At 40.1% G+C, this 14,078-nt stretch overlaps 1 pseudogene; it reads right to left on the bottom strand.

The window, feature by feature from the left end:
* Window positions 1–1,904, bottom strand: part of LOC128406108 (H(+)/Cl(-) exchange transporter 5-like) — a 101,911-nt pseudogene extending 100,007 nt beyond the window's left edge.
* Between the last annotated feature and the right edge of the window lie 12,174 nt (window positions 1,905–14,078).

Raw genomic sequence — 14,078 nt, 5'->3', positions numbered from 1 at the left:
TGCATGCTTTGCACACCATGTGTGGCGCCCAAGCTTTATCATGGTCACCAAGTTTAATACCAAAATAACTTTATGCTTTGCCGCACCAATTTATGGAAGATTTTGAGGTTTTATGACTTCAAACTGATCCCTTTTCGACATAATCACCCAGAACTATCGGACCTGAATACTTCTTGTCATTAAAATAATCATTTCCAATCAAAACAATTATTTAAGATGGCATTTTACCCCCACCAACTTCTTCTAAAATGCTCCACACAAGCGTACATGTGAACAAAAACGTAAAAAAAAACGACATGTGGCCATAGCTCAAAAACTTGACCTGATTGAACATAACCAATGTGATTTTTGGATTCAGCGCATCAGATTCGTCCTAAATCATCTGAAAAAAATGCAGACAACAAATTTGTTGTTGACCAGTGTAGGGAAAACTTCCTTAGAACAAGAGATGAAAGGGGGAAATATGTTAAAATGGGAGCATGATTTGGGCCATGAGATAGATCTGGAAAGTTGGAAAACCTTTTGGGAGAAAAACATAAATTTTACAGAGTGTGATCTATTAAGGGAGAATTACAGGAAAATTCATCATAGATGGTATCTGTCTCCTGACAGATTGTCAAAAATGAATAAAATGAACAACAATAAATGCTGGAAATGTAACAGGACAAAAGGCACGTTATACCACATGTGGTGGATTTGCCCAAAGATTAAAACCTTTTGGGACATGATCCACGACGAGATAAAAAAAATGATAAGGACATCACATAATAAAAAGGCAGAGGCATATCTATTAGGAATTCTAGATAAAGATATCCCAAAGGATAAAATTAACACATTCTTATACACGACAACAGCGGCAAGAATTTTGATTGCTAGCTATTGGAAAGAGGATAGCATTCCAACAAAAAGAGAATGGTTGGGGAAACTTTGCAAGTACCTGGAGCTAGCAAAATTGACAGATTTAATAAGGAGAAAACCCAAAATTATGGTCATGAAGCAATGGGAGTGCTTAAATGATTACTTACAAAACCAGGGCTCGGCTACTAAAATCTGGTTGTGTTTAGAATAATCTTGTGAGTAATATAAAAAATACAAAGTGAGACATTAAGGAAATCCAAAGGGAAAATATGAAGAACAGAGGATTTGACGAATGGACTACTAAAAACGCGTGAGGCAAATGGTGGAAGTCTTTTAAAAAATATTTTAATGAAGATAGATAAGGATAAGATGAAAATACATAATTGAATATATAAATATAGATTGGAAATGGCTGTGTATACTGAATACCTATCTACTTTTAAAATTCTTATTCTTGATCTTTTTCTTTCTTTTCCTTTCTTTTCTTCTTGTTCTTTTCTCTTATATTTTATATTTCATTTCTTCTCTTTATTGTGAACATTGTTTCATAGAGGTGTAAATAACTGTAAACATGAGAAGAGGTAAAAGGTTTTTCTAATTTTTCCTTGGTTATATGTATTTTCTTTTCTTTTTTTGCATATTTGTATTTTTTCTAATTTGTACTCAGTAAAATTAATAAATAAATAATAATTTAAAAAAGCCACACTTGATTTAAATTGGGATTCGAACCGGGATTTAAATGGAACATCAATGCCAGCAATGTGGGATCTCTCCATAAAATAGGGAAAAGATGGGAACCGCAAGCCCGATGGAATCCGAATCTGGATCTCAATCAATTGGAAGAGAGTCAACTCCACCTGCAAAGGCCTAGATTCAAACCCAGAAACCTCACCTTGCAGTGCGGGTCTCGATCTCGGGATTTCTCTCGCACCCAGTTGATGGTGTTGAAATCTTCGTATGTCCCAACGTACTTCCAGGAAGTCGCGCATTCGGCCAATCTCATCGAACCTGTTACCGGCATACGAGGGGAAACCTGACGAGAGCATTTAAAATTTATTCTTCAAAAATATTTTCAATATTAAGAGCATGATTTTGTTTTTTAATTTTTTGTAAAGATTTTTCCTCCCAAAGCATTTTGTTTTAAACCTCCAATTAAAACAGAAAAGAAATCCAATATCAATTTGGAAAAAAAATCCAATTAAAACTTTTAAAAATCAGTTTTTTAAAAAATCAATTTTTAAAATATTTTTAATCGTGGGCTTTTCTCCAACCTGGGTCTCTTCCAACTATATGATTCTATGAATTTCCCTTTTTAAAAAATGATTTAAAATTTTTTAATATATATAATCACAATACATAACATCCGGCCGATTTTGTCGAACCCATTGCCAGCATACGAGGGGAAAGCTGCCGAGAGGAGAAAGAGGTCTTTTGCTGACAAGGGATTGAAAATTCACGCTTCCAAAACATTGTCAATATTAAGATGATGATTATTTTATTTTATTTTTTGTAAAGATTTTTCCTCGAAAACCATTTTGTTTTAAAACTGCGATTTAGACCGAAAAGAAATCCTATTAGAATTTTAAAAAATCCAATTTAAATGTTAAAAAATCCAATTTAAATGTTAAAAAATCCAATTTATTTTTTTTAAAAAAATCTGATTTTTTATAAATTTTTATTTTTTAAATCATGGGCTTTTCTCCCACCTGGGTCTCTTCCAACTATGATTCTATGAATTTCCCTTTTTTTAAAAATGATTTTTAAATTTTTTTACATATAATCACAATACATAACATCTGGTCGATTTCCTCGAACCTGTTGCTGGCATACAAGTGGAGACCTGCTGAGAGGAGAAAGAGAGGTCTTTTGCTGACAAGGGATTGAAAATTCACTCTTCCAAAACATTGTCAATATTAAGGGGATTATTTTTTATTATTATTTTTTTGTAAATATTTTTTCCTCAAAAAATCTCTTTTCTGTTGAGAGCAGCTTTTGCATCTCATTTGGAAACCAAGGACCCAGAGTCTGGAGAAAGAATGGGGAGGCACACAATGCCAGATGCTTGAAGTCCAATGTGAAGTTTCCAGAGTCTGTGTTGATTTGGGGAGCCATGTTATCAGCTGGTGTTGGTCCACTGTGCTTCATTAAGTCCAGGGTCAACGCAGCCGTCTACCAGGAGATTTTGGAGCACTTCATGCTTCCTTCCACAGATGAGCTTTATGGGGATGCTAACTTCATTTTCCAGTGGGACTTTGGCACCTGTCCACACTGCCAAAGGTACCAAAACCTGGTTCAATACCCATGAGATTACTGTGCTTGATTGGCCAGCAAACTCGCCTGACCTGAACCCCATAGAGAATCTATGGGGCATTGCCAAGAGAAAGATGAGAGACATGAGACCGAGCAATGCAGAAGAGCTGAAGGCTGCTATTGAAGCTTCCTGGTCTTCCATAACACCTTAGCAGTGCCACAGGCTGATAGCATCCATGGCACGCCGCATTGAGGCAGTAATTGATGCAAAATGGGCCCAAACCAAGTACAGTGGTACCTTGGGTTACATACGCTTCAGGTTACACACTCCGCTAACCCAGAAATAGTGCTTCAGGTTAAGAACTTTGCTTCAGGATAAGAACAGAAATCGGGCTCCGGCGGTGTGGCGGCACAGGAGGCCCCATTAGGTAAAGTGGTGCTTCAGGTTAAGAAAAATTTCAGGTTAAGAACAGACCTCCGGAACGAATTAAGTACTTAACCCGAGCTCAGGTTAAGTATTTAATTCGTTCCGGAGGTCTGTTCTTAACCTGAAACTGTTCTTAACCTGAAGCACTATTTCTGGGTTAGCGGAGTGTGTAACCTGAAGCGTATGTAACCTGAAGCATATGTAACCTGAGGTACCACTGTACTAAGTACATATGCATGCTTCTACTTCTCAGAGGTCAAATATTGCTCTATTTGCAATCCTTGTTTTGCTGATTTCATTTAATATTCTAATTTTCTGAGACTGTTAATTTGGGGTTTTCATCAGCTGTATGCCATGATCATCACAATTATAACAAATAAAGGCTTGACATATCTCGCTTTGCATGTCATGAGTCTATCTCATATATTAGTTTCACCTTTTAAGTTGAATTACTGAAATAAATGAACTTTTCCACGATATTCTAATTTTCTGAGTTTCACCTGTAGACATGTCGGGAAAACAGGAAGGAACAGTAACCAGAAAGGCTGCAGCTGCGGCTGCGGCTAGAAGGGCTAGTGTGCAAGAGGAACTGCCTGATAAAGGGGGGAGAGAGCAGACAGACTTACTTGCACATCAACTTTTGGAATTTAGGAAAGAAATGGTTCAGTCGATGCAAAACTTTACACAATAGGTTCACAGTGATATGGAAAAATCTAATCAAACATTGATTGAACAAGTTCATAGAAACCTTGAAAACTCAAATAGAGTAATGAAAGAGCAATTTGGGATATTGGGAGACAAGGTCAACAAGTTGGAAACCAAAGTAGACAATCTAGAAAAAGCCAAAGAGGAAGTAGGAGAATTGAGAGAGGGGGAAAAAGGGTTGATGGGGACCTTGGAAGGGGTTCAAGGGAAGCAGAATGAACTGGAGGACCAGATTCTCCTCTTGCAGTTACGGGAAAGAGACAGGACACTAGGGATAAGGGGCCTTCCAGAATCTGATACACAGCAAAACCTGGAAACATATGTCACACAGACAATTTCGGAGTGGATGGGAGAAAGGAGACTGATTGGATGGACTTTCAGAGAGCTGTTTTAGAATTAGATTGCGAGGAGGCAGCCATGAGATGTCTTATTAACATTAGTATCAAAAAAAATGAAGGATGCAATCCTTCAAAAGAGCTTTGAAGACAATGTCGTGGTTGCTGGACAGAAAGTGGACATTTTTCGGGAAATTCCACTGAAATTGAGACTTAGAAGGATTAAATATAGGTTTTTAACAATAGCACTCAGGAGAGCAGACATCAGATACAAATGAGAATTCCCAGAAGGAATTCTCAGAGAATTTCCAGAAGGATTCCCAGAAGGAATCCTTCACATTCATGAAAAAGAGATACAGGCTAACATCAGAATTTCAAGCGAGAGGGTTCTTTGAAAAACACAGAGAGACTTAGACCCAAAACAAGACAGGGGGGAACCAGCAGCAGAACAAACAGTTGCCTTGGAGCGACTTTCACTGGAAGGTGCAATACCGAAAAAAACAGATATTGTAACTGACTCTGACAATGGCCAACCTTAAAATATTAAGCTGGGATGTTAATAGGTTAAATTGTAAAGCCAAACGCCACCAGATTTAGCATGTAATAGCAAAACAGGAGCTAGATATAATTTGTCTCCAAGAGACACATATTGCAAAAAAAACACAATAGGGTCCTAATTAACAAAAAATTAGGTATGGACTTCATCTCATCAGCTAAAACAAAAAAGAGCAGTTTTCTATATTAATCCTGCACTTGAACCCAAATTGATTCAGAAGGATGAAAAAGGTAAAATCTTAACAATAAAAGTTAAAATTCAGGGAGAGAAAGTGATATTGGTTGGTATCAAATACCCCAGTAATAAGATCATTAAGTTTGCAGATGATACAACAGTGGTTGGTTTAATCACGGCTGGAGAGGGGGAGGCGTCCTATAGGAAGGAAGTTGAGTAGTTGGGGAAGTGGTGCAGGAAAAACAACTTACTCCTGAACTTAAAGAAAACAAAAGAGATTATTGTGGACTTTAAGAAATGTAAATTGAATATTCAGCCACTTATTACTGAGGGGAAGTGCGTTCAACAGGTCTCGGTGTTTCGATTTCTGAGAATGGAGTTGAGAGATGACCTGTTAGGAAATAGTTCCATTCCACCTTAAAAAGGGAACAGGCTGTTGTGTGTCACATGCCTGTTTACTTCCTGCTCGCTGGGAGTTTCCGTTTTGTATATAGCTTTTGTTCTGGCTGTTTTCCTGGACACGGAGGCAACCAGTCATGTTTTTCCTTTGTTCTGATCTACGTTGAATAAAGCTGTAAATATGCTCTCCTGTCTGCATCCTTTCGTTGTGGAGACTCTGCTGAAAGGGTGTGCATGGGCCTTGGAATGTCTCTGAGGCTCGTGTCACTAATTGACTGATGCTGTTTCACGGGAGACCGGTGATTGTCTGGAGGCGACTTGAAGGCCTGCCTGATGCCTCCATCTCCCTGGCAGTATCCCAACATTAACCTGGGGAGAAAATAGCAAAGACCTGATGAAGAGAGCACAGCAGAGGTTATATTTTCTGAGAATCCTCCGGAAAAACAATCTCTCAAAGGACCCGTTGATGGCATTTTACCATTGTACTGTGGAGAGTGTATTAACTTATGGACTGTGTGTGTGGTTTGGGAGCTGCACAGTCAGGGGAAAAACAATGCTGTCCAGGGTTGTAAAGACTGCAGAGAGAATAATTGGGTGCACTCTTCCCACCTTAGATCTAATCTATGCTGCCAGGTGCCATAAGAAAGCTGCAGAGATAGCGCAGGATAGTGCGCACCCTGGAAATGATCTCTTTCAGCTTCTGCCTTCTGGAAGAAGGTACAGGGTTATAAAGACCAGGACTAAGCCGCCTGAGAAACAGTTTCTACCCAAATGCAATTCTGGTTTTAAACGCAGTATAAGGAGTCTCTATAGGAGTATATTGCATTTTAAAATGGGGTTTCAGAGTTTTTAGGGGGTTTTGAATGTCTTATGTATTTTTTTCAATTTCATTGTTCTGTATGGGACAATGACAATAAAGATATTGTATCATATCTATGCACCCAATGATAAAAAGGCAATTTTCTTTAAAAAGCTAGAAACAGAACTACTTGAATTTGCAGATCAAAAGATGATCTTAATGGGAGACTTAAATGGAGTTCCATCTTTAGATAAAGACAGATCAGTCAGGAAAAAAGAAACAAAAGAAGGCAAACTACCAAAGACCTTCTTTGATAGATATACAGTGGTACCTCGGGTTAAGAACTTAATCCGTTCTGGATGTCCGTTCTTAACCTGAAACTGTTCTTAACCTGAAACACCACTTTAGCTAATGGGGCCTCCCGCTGCCGCCACGCCACCGGAGCACAATTTCTGTTCTCATCCTGAAGCAAAGTTCTTAACCCGAGGTATTATTTCTGGGTTAGCGGAGTCTGTAACCTGAAGCGTCTGTAACCTGAAGCATATGTAGCCCGAGGTACCACTGTATGGAAAATAAGACATATGTTTGATAAAGAGTTCACTTATTATAGCCATGTACATGACAGCTCGAGAAAATATTCTTTGCAGATCTCTAAAGAATTGGAAACAAGAGTCAAAAAAATTAAATCAATCCCAGAACCTTTTCAGATCATAATTCCTTGATAATGGAATTACAAAAAGGAAGCCAAATTTCGTTTAGATGGAGATTAAATGATGATTTATTAGATGATGAAAAATTTATGGGGGGGGGGGGGAGGCCTTGACTGACTACTTTGAAATAAACAGTCAAGGACAGATAAAATTACAGATGGTCTTGGACGCAAGTAAGGCGGTAATGAGAGGACTCTTTCTACAAGAAAACTCATATAAAAGGAAACTGAAAGAGAAAAAGAAAAAGGAGATTTAAGATGAGATTGCAGAAAAGAAGAAACAACTGTAAAATAAAGCAAGTAAGGAGGCAGTGAAATAGGCAATAAAAACTTTACATACTCAATATTCAATGATAGTCAATGTGGAAATTAGCTGGAAAATAAAGAGTGAAACAAAAATATTTTGAGAATGCAAACAAACCAGGGAAACTGCTAGCTTGGCAGTTAAAAAAAAAGTGAACAGAGGAACTCCATAAATAAAATCAATTTAAAGGGAAAGATCACAGATAAGTTGAAAAAAATAAGAGCAGGATTTGTAAAATATTTTTCAGATTTCTACAGGCAAGGGGGAAAAAAATCTTCAAGATAGTAGAGTATATCAGAAGTAGTAATATACCACATATAAAAGAAGAACAAATGAAGATTCTAAATACCCAAATAACAGTGCAAGATGTCATGAATGAGATATGGATCACAGGTGAAATTCCAGAAACATGGAAGAGGCCTATATTACAGTAATCCCAAAACAAGATGCAGACTTGTTGCAAATTAAAAATTACAGGCCTATTTCTTTGTTAAATAATGATTACAAATTGTTTGCAAACATATTAGCTAATACAGTAGATTGAAAAAAATATTAAATGAGTATATACATGAAGATCAGGCAGGGTTTCTTCCAGGTAGACAAATAAAGGAGAATATAAGGAATATTCTTTATATAATAAAATACCTGGAGGTTAAAAATGAAAAGAAAGCAGCAATGATGTTCATTGATGCTGAAAAAGCTTTTGACAACATCTCTTGGAAATTCATGACAAAGTTACTCAAATAAATTAAATGTGGCCCTAAATTTTTAAAAGGAATATCAGCAATTTATTCAGAGCGAAAAGCAAAATTAATTACTGTATTTTTCACTCCATAAGGCGCACCTGACAAAAAGACGCACCTAGTTTTTAAAGGAGGAAAACAAGAAAAAAAATATTCTGAACAAAACAGTGGATGTATGATTTTTGTGGTTCATGCTGTGGCCACAGACATGTGATCTGATGGTGAATTTGGGGTGACCCAATGCAAAAATCCTGAGGATCCATGTGGGAGAAGGAGCACACGTGGGGTGTGTGGAGGATGCTGCTAATAATGCAGGAATGGGGTTTAAGGGGAGAAGGAGCACGCGTGGGGTGTGTGGAGAAGCTTTTTGGCGAGCTGAGCGGGGAGGAGGGAGGGAAAGAGCACGGTTGCTTAAAAGGAGCCAACCGGACAGGAACCTCTTACAGCTGTGTAAGCAGCTCCTCTCCTCTCCCGCTTTGCTCCTTCTCTCTAAAAGAGTCGTTGAAAAGCTTTGCTGCTTTACATAGCTAATGGCGAATCCCCTGCAATCCAAGTCCTGCTCAGGTTCTCAAATCTATCCTGCCTCAAAACAAGCAGCAGAAGTAAGGAGCCAGCGGATCAGCTGAGACGCTGGGGGATTTGCGTAATTTCCCCCCCTCTCTCATCCCGTGCCCTCCCGTCCCCGGCAGCCTTTTTTTTTTTTTTTTTACTTTTTTACTGGTTTTCACTGCGCTCGTGGCTCAGAGCTCGAGGTTGGGGACTTTTTGCTGCTGGTTGCTTAAATTTTATCCTTCCTGATCCAACCCCTCCTGTGCCCTGCCGTCCCTCTGCAGCCTCATTGCTCCGTTTAGAGAGACCTTTGCTAGCGGAGGCTGCAGCAGCTGTTGCTGGCTACGCACCGCTTTTTAAAGCGCCTGCTGGCACTGAATCGCCTGCCTCCTCCTGGCTCGCTATGGCTCCCGTCTGTCCCTCCTCCCGTGTAAGCGGCTGCTGCCCGCTTTGCTGCCATGGCTCTCCTTCCCTCCCTCCTCCCCGGCTCCTCTGTAGGTCGCTTTAAAGCAAGCAAAGCGAGAGCCTCCTAGAGCATGTAAGGAGCTCTCACTTTGCTTACTTTCAGAGAGCCCCTCCTCCTGGCTGTAAAGCAAGCCATGCTATAGCCACGCAAAGAGGGACAGAAGCCCTGTAAGCGGCTCCCGCTTTGCTTGACTGACGGGAGCCATGGCTCCGGTCCAGTGTATTCGCTCCATAAGACGCACAGGCATTTTCCCTTTCTTTTTAGAAGGAAAAAAGTGTGTCTTATGGAGCGAAAAATACGGTATAAATCAGGTGATAACGGACGAATGTAAGATAGAAAAAGGAACTAGACAAGGATGTCCATTATCACCATTATTGTTCATCCTGATACTGGAAGTACTTGCCAGAAACATAAGAGCAAATAAAGAGATCGCAGACGTAAAAACTGGGGAAAGTGAGTTTAAACTAAAAGCATATGCTGATGACTTAGTGATAACTGTGGAAGACCCAAAAACCTCACTCCCCAAAGTTATAGAAAAGGTTCAGAAATTTGGGGAAGTGGCAGGATTTAAATTAAACAGGAATAAAACAAAACTACTAGTTAAAAACTTGAAGGAAGAAGAAAAAAAGGAATTGGAGCAAAACATTGAGATAGAAGTCCATAAAAGGTCAAATATTTAGGGATATGGCTAACATCAAGAAATATAAACTTATACAAAGACAACTATGAAAACATTTGGCTTGAGATAAAAAGAAATTTGGAAATATGGAGCAGAATGAATCTCTCACTGTTAGGAAAAATAGCGGCGGTTAAAATGAATGTGCTGCCAAAAATGCTATTCCTCTTCCAATCAGTCCCAGTAATTGTGAAAGATGAATGTTTTAAAAAATGGCAGAAAGAAATTTCTAAGTTAATGGGGGGGGGGGCAAAAGGCCAGGGATAAAATATAAAATACTTACAGACATAAAAGATAGAGGGGGTTTTGCCCTCCCAGACCTTAAATTGTATTATGAAACTGCATGCCTGGTATGGATTAGGGACTGGATAAAGTTGGAAAAGCAAGAAGCATTAGAATTGGAAGGACATGACAATAGATTTGGCTGGCACGCATATTTATGGTATGGGAAAGTGAAGGTTCATAAAAGTTTCTATAACCATATAATTAGGAAATCATTAGAGTATGGGAGAGATATAAAGATCTGTTAGAACAGAAGACCCCTTGGTGGCTTTCACCACATGAAGCTTTACTGCTCAAACCACTTGGAAAAAAAGGAAAGTAGCTTACGTAGGAAAGGAAGTTGTAGAAGGAAAGGTGAAGCTGCTGAAAGGTGAATATAGTATTCTGCTAGAATGGGAAATAAAAGATGAAGTGGTGAAATCAGTTATAATTAAATGGGCACAAGATATAGACCACAATATGTTTGAAGACTTGGAAAGATTGTGGAAAACTCATCTAAAATTTACAGATTGCTCTTTGTTAAAAGAAAATTACATGAAAATGATGTACAGATGGTATAAAACTGGTTCAAATATGTGTTGGAAATAAAGGGATTTCTTCAGAGAACAAACAAATCCCTGTTTTACCTGTACGCCATCAGGTGGAAGCATATAAAGTGATTCACCTAAAGATCAGTACAAAAATGCTGTATTCACATCGTGATGAGAAACGTGTAGATTCTCTTCTGCAGCAAGCTTGAGCATAAGCCTAATGCTCTCATACCTCACGGTGGGTGAGTAGGTCTCGTGATAGTCTTCACCTGGTACCTGTGCAAAACCTCTGGCTACCAATCTGGCTTTGTGTCTGACTATCTTGCCATTTTGATCTGTCTTCGCTTTGAAGACCCATTTGCTTCCTATCAGTTTCATTCCTGGAACTACTGGAACTAGCTCCCATGTTTTGTTCCTCTCTAAGGAATCAAGCTCAGCCTTCATGGCAGTTAACCATGGCTCGGCATCCATGAATCCAAAGCCTGGATCTCTTGGAAACTTGAAGGTTCAAATACCTTCTTGGAGCTATTAACAGCTGCAACTGCTGTCTTAGCATATTCATCAGCAAATCTCTTTGGAGGTCTACCCTTAGTGGCTCTTTCAAACCTGCGAGTTAGCCTTCAACACTCTCCTCTTCAACACTCTCCTCTTCTTTCTTAGGAGAATAGTGACCTATTCTGAACAATGGTTCCTCCAATTCTCGATCAGAGCCTTCAGAGGGCCGCATAGAGGCCGTAGCACTCTTGAAATCCTCTGAATCATCCGATTCAGTCTCAGATTCAGACTCAGGACCATCACCAGTGGGTATGGGCTGTTGCGGTGTGGGGTGTCGCTGTTGCTTATCCTCAGTCTCCGCACTGTCATCAGGATAACTTTGGAAAATTCCCACATTCTCCCCACACTTGGCATTGTACTCAACACTTCTAGTGAGCCTAATTGTCCTAGAGTCAGTCATCATTACTCTGTAAGAACCTTTCTGATATCCTAGAAAGATACCATGCAAACCACGCTTGCCTAACTTGCAGCTTTGTGGTGTGTGAGCCCACATGTCAGAACCAAAAATTCTCATGTGCTTGATGTATGGTTTCTTGCCAAACATCTTTTCATAGGGGGTACAACCAATCAATGAAGATAATCTCCGTTTATAACTGTAAACAAAAGAGGAGAGTCTGCCCAATAACTCTCTGGAAGATTGACATCATGAAGCAAGCTTTTCAAGCCTTGAAGCATGTTTGATTTCCTCTCTCACAAAGTCGTTCGTCCATGGAGAACGAGGACTAGACAAATCGTGCTGAATTCCTCTCAGTCAGAAAAGCTTCAAACTGCTGAGAAGTGAATTCCCCCCTGCGATCAGTAAAAAGAGACTTTACCCTTTTACCATGCACATTTTCCAACCAAGCACAGAATTCCTTGAACCTAGGAAACGCCTGATTTCTACTTCAGATCAAACACATACCGTATTTTTTGCTCCATAAGACTCACTTTTTCCCTCCTAAAAAGTAAGGGGAAATGTGTGTGCGTCTTATGGAGCGAATGCAGGCTGCACAGCTATCCCAGAAGCCAGAACAGCAAGAGGGATTGCTGCTTTCACTGCGCAGCGATCCCTCTTGCTGTTCTGGCTTCTGAGATTCAGAAATTTTTTTTCTTGTTTTCCTCCTCCTCCTGATTTCTGCTTGAGATTGAACACATAAATATACCTGGAAAATGAATCAATAAGGACCATGAAGTACCTGGCTCCACCCAAAGAGGGTGTTAGTGGACCAACGAGATCAGCATGCATTACCTGGTATGGTTCTGTAGCTTGTCTACTAGACACCTTACCTTTCGCAGCCATTTTCACATTGTTTGATGCGCATGCCTTACACTTCATGTGGTACCTGCAGGGTTTAATAGTCATACCTTCAACCAAGGCAGGCATTTTGGAAACTGCCTCAAAGTGTAAGTGACCAAATTTCCTATGAAAATCATGAATACATCCTGCATGCAAAACCTTGTTAGTACCTGCAATACAACAAGTTTCATCCTGCACAACATCATCATAATACAACACAAACAAATGATCAACATAATCAGCATGCAATACATAATCGTTTTTCTTGGTGATGATGCACTTCCTTTTCTTGAAGGAAACGTCAATGTTCTGTTCAGTCAGCTGCGCGATGCTCAGTAGGTTGTGTGTAGCATCTGGAACATAGAGAACGTCGCGAATCGACACATCCAAACTGTGAAGAACAACAGTTCCATAGCCTTGACTGGAGATCGTGCAGTCATCTGCCTGGTGAATCGCACCTTCCTGCGGTGTAAAAGACACAAACAGTCGCTTTTCCCTGCAAATGTGTCTGGTAGCGCCCGAATCTATGGCAAAGAAAGATCTAGACGTATTCTGGACCTTTGGAGTGAAGCGTGAGACCATTGCCTTGTGTTGCGTTGTCCTGGACTTCGGACCTTTGCCTTTTCCATGCGATGAGCTTTCGCTGCGCTGCTCTGTTGTCTTGGCCTTGGGATACTTGCATTCCCTTTTCATGTGGCCTAGATGCCCACAAGAGTAGCATTTCACTGCCTTCAAAGCTTTGGCGCCATCTAGTGGTTCCACTGCATTCTGGGATGACGTCTGTGAAGACTCCCCCTTACTGATGCAGCTAGCACTATGGCGATCCACTTCATTCAATACCACAGCAGTAACATGCGCTACCGTGAGCTGAGCAGTTGGCAATACGGCAATCTGATTGGCAATCGCTTCCCAACTCGAACCCAAAGAATGTAGTATCATGAAGGAATACACAGACTCTGGAAAGGTGATTCCTCTCTGTTGCAGCTCATGCCTGAGATTCTGCATCTCCATCAGATGAGCACGCACATCTGCACCTTCAACAAGTGCCATATCATGCAACTTGGCATAGTAGAACAAAGAAGCTCCAGCCTCTGTTCTCAAATGTGAGCCTTTCAAAGTGTCCCACGTTTCTCTGGCTGAGGCCTTGTCACGTAATAGACATAGCTCTTCCAGGGATACAATCAACGTAAGAGTTCCCCTTGCTTTTGAATCCTTAGCTCTCCATTCATCTGTTACAGGAGCTGGTGGGTTGTCTGTTATGACATTAAACAGACCCTCTTTCCGTAGCAGTGCCTCTGCATACTGAACCCACTCCGCGTAATTCTTTTTATTGAGCTTTGGAATCCCAAAAGCGTCTGCTAGCCTTGCATTGGCCATCTCTGTGTCTTTTAAAGCAAGCTGTGTCTGTTTACAGCTGCTTCCAAAAGCACTTTCGCTTTCTCCCGAGCTTCTTCTTGCCGCAGCCGTTTAGTACTTTGGCTTAAA

The sequence above is a fragment of the Podarcis raffonei genome, chromosome W, assembly GCF_027172205.1.
Source record: "Podarcis raffonei isolate rPodRaf1 chromosome W, rPodRaf1.pri, whole genome shotgun sequence".
Lineage (NCBI taxonomy): Eukaryota > Metazoa > Chordata > Lepidosauria > Squamata > Lacertidae > Podarcis > Podarcis raffonei.
The sequence above is the reverse complement of the archived record's forward strand: the minus strand, read 5'-3'. Positions and strand labels throughout refer to the sequence as shown.